Raw genomic sequence first — 3,973 nt, forward strand, 5'->3', positions numbered from 1 at the left:
TTTGTTGAGCTCAGCTCACAACTTGAGACGACGGCATCTTCTTTGTTTATGTCAACGCTTGTCTGTTTACGTAGCAGCCAGTTAGCGGCAAGGGAAGGTGACACAAACGGTAATCGAGTGGTGTCTCATTTTTTAGACGAACGATCTGTCTTAACGTAGACTAACTGTGTTCCGTACACAACGATGTTTCGTACAGACGACCTTTAACTGCCAATAACTCAATAAATAATTTGAGATCACACAAAAAATTTATATCTGTGTCATCCTTATTTCCCCACCTTTCATCCATGATCAGGAAAGAGAACCTCATGCAAACTGTTTCAGTGATTATTTAATAAGTCTGCAGGGTGCGCCTCTTGTGTTTGAAAACGGCCGGTGGGCAGGCTTACGCTAACAAACTGCAGCTTCGGGGGGAGACAAGTGGGGCAGCAAAAATGTGGATTTTGGTTTAATTTATGCTTCACACTGTATTTACGTCTTTATAAAATGAATGATATTTATCACAAACTGTTAAATATATTACCTTTTGTTGAAAAAATATTTGAAATTGGAACATTTAATGTTTAAAGTCGGTAGCGTCCGATGACTGTATGAAGCCAGTCGGATAGCACGTCTGTCAGCACCATCTTGTATGCAGTGATTATGTTTAACTTAACTTTCATTATGCTTTAACAAATTAAAGAACATCACAATCAAGTAAAATAAAACATTATTTTATATTTAATGTCCATTTTTGCAGTTGAAATCAAGTTTTGCGCTTTGTACGGAACATCATTGTTAGCATGTACGGAACATCGTTTTCCCTCATCATCTTTCGTACACAGGCGGAGGAGGTACTTTTCCTCACTTTTCTCAAAAACGATTGGTCCAAAAGACATCAATCAAAGTTTGACTCGTACAATAGGCCTTCCCCCAGAGAATGCGCACACAAACATGCATATTTTGAGCAAGGTGCTTCGAGGAATAGCCAAAAGCTTTCGAAAAAGCACGAAAGTGTACGGAATACAGTTAATCTACGTTACCCCTTCCCCTTCACTTGGTTTCGAGGGGCAAGGGGAAGACGAAGACAAAGGGAAAGGGGTAAGACAGAGAAATGAGATTGGCCCTTAGTCTTGAGTAACCACGCAATGGATTTATTTCATTCAGTCAAAATCCCCAGATTCAGTATTAGTCGAGTGTATTTTGTTAGACATGCTTGTATGCATTAATAATCAAAATCTTTCATATGTGTTAAAGAAATAAACACATTTATTCAAGCAAGACGTTGTATGACTCCAGCATTTTAAAACAATGCACATTACGTCTAAAGTTTGCATATTTAGAGAATTATTAATGTATTTTGGTATGTTTACATGTAGGGGAGACGCTTTTTGGTTTTGGCTCAATCATTAAAAAATATTTGAGTTTGATGAATTATATTTTGAAACACACATCTCTGCTACAAGTGACCATTGGAAGTTTATTTCTATTACTTACCATTCATGGACAATTATACCAAACATGACAGAAGTGCAAACGTTACAACTTACCCCATAGGTGGGGTTAATCAGGGGGTTAGTTGTAACATTTGCTAAAAATGTTTGCAGGCAAATATTTCAATACTATTTTGTCTATATACTTGAAGTGGCTATTGTTTATATATCTGTCTATAATAGACAGGTATCTACACTATTCATCCCTCATCTAACCATAGTTCAGTTGGATACAAATGTCTAAATATGTGAAGAAAGCACCACAAACATAAATAAATATGTGACCCAGTCTGTAAAAACCAAGTCTCAAAATCAAATTCTGAGATAATGAAAATCAAAGTCTCACTTACACCATTCATTTCATTATGATTTCAATCTTTGACGTGACCTTATTCAATTAATTTTAAAGATATGAACAAAAATACATTTTGCACACAATTTTTGATAAAACAGGCACATTTATTTTGTTGGCAGCCAGCATTCATCATTCAGCATAACATCATTAGTGTGTAGTGTATTTAAAACAAAGGCAAGAATTACGCTAACTTTAGCAACTTGTTTTCTTAATACCTATGTAACAGATTAAGGGCTTTTTAGAAAATATGTGTCAATGTTATAATAAGGTAATAATAATTATTCTGTTAAGTGTCACATGTCCATATGTCAAAAAATGTTCAGGTACATGTATAAGTTCATGTTTACTCCTGAATTCATCTTATCTGTTAAAAAACAAAACAAACAAACAATAGAAATGACCACAGAGATTCTAATAGATTTTAATTATTTCATTATTCTTTTATTAAAAGTATTTTATTACAATACAATAAAAAACCCACCAAATTCATTTGTGTTTTGGACCACAATTCAGTATGGTTTACTAGTGTTTATAGTTCCCATCCACCAAATAACATCTCGCCAATAAATCCCAATACATTATCAGATACCATCAGAGACAATTATACTTTCCATTAAAACCAATAAATCCATTAGAATTTCTGTGATTAGTTATATTGTATTGTATTGAGTTAAAAAATAAGCTTTTTGGGATACAATTATAATAATTTGATGTTATTGGCATTTATAGTGTTTTGAACCAGCACAAGATTTTGGAATAAAACCTATTCATTCTATGACAAAACCAATTGCACTTTTAAGTAAAGTTTATAAAAACAAACATGTTTTTCTTAACACTGTAAAAAGCCATTCTGTGAGTTTGTACATCTCAGGAAATGTAATGTGTAAACCTGATTTAAAGGTACATTGTGTAACTTTTAGAAGGATCTCTTGATCGAAGTGCAATATAATATACATAACTATATTATTATTGGTGTATAAAGACTTTACATAATGAACTGTATTGTTTTTATTACCTTAGAATGAACCGTTATTATCTACATACACCGCGGTTCCAATTACATCGAAGTCACCGTTATGTTTCTACCGTAGCACTAAACAGACAAACTGTTCTACAGAGTGCATTTCGTCCCGGTTGTCTCCATTGTTTCAGATGATTTAGTTTCAGACAATTTAACATAATATTTCAATGCATTCATTGGCCCTTTTTTATTGGAAGCTCACTGAATCTGTTGTTGGCAATTATAATTCAAAACTTCTGAAATCATCTTTGTCTTTGTGCCTGTTTTTTATCTGACATCAGATTTAATTATTTTAATTAACCCACTTATCAATTCTTACTTGTCGAAATCAATTAACAACCTTGTTTGTAATCTGTTTTTACAGTGTACTCATGCACCATTAAAAATGACCAGGAATCTGTATTAAAAAAGCCCATCATTTTGATTTCATATTGACTTTACAGTGACTCTCTTTCTCTCTCTTTCTGTAATAAAAATTCAATCCAGAATCAAGCTGCTGCAGTGCCATTTTATTGGACACATGGGTTCAAGAATGAAATTGAGTGTTTGTTTTTGATGTTAGCTACTTTTGCAATTAGTGGCAGTCAGCACTAAAACGCATCATGTGGTGTGATTGAACATTTTGTTTAGATGCATTCGTCAAACCTCTTGGACACAGCCATTTGTGTTTGCTTTTATAAAAAAAACCTACTGAAGCAGAACACACTGTTCCCAAAGCAGGAACTAATGTGACCAAATGTGAAAAACTGCAAATAAGCACAGTATGTGGCTTTCACTTTACAAATAAAAATAAATCAAATTTTTTGTAAGCAAGTGAAATATTTCTGCGACAGCTCTGAGAATGTAGAGCTCTGTGGCTTTATGGCTTATACTAAATAATTATATTTTGAGATATTATTCTATTAATTACAACTACAAACTTAGAATGATAAAGAGGGGTGTCGGATGAATGTTAACTCTGAATGTAAGTGGGTGTTTGGATGAGATCTCGAAGGGAATGGAGGATTGGAAAATAGCTTTGATGAGCCTTTGGTATGAGTTGTAAGAGTGATAATACCATTGATAAAGGCTGAAAAACCCTGATAAATATTTGTAAGGAGCAATCTTCCAAAACATTCATAGAAA

This window comes from Misgurnus anguillicaudatus, chromosome 4 (genome assembly GCF_027580225.2).
Source record: "Misgurnus anguillicaudatus chromosome 4, ASM2758022v2, whole genome shotgun sequence".
NCBI classification, from domain to species: Eukaryota; Metazoa; Chordata; class Actinopteri; order Cypriniformes; family Cobitidae; genus Misgurnus; species Misgurnus anguillicaudatus.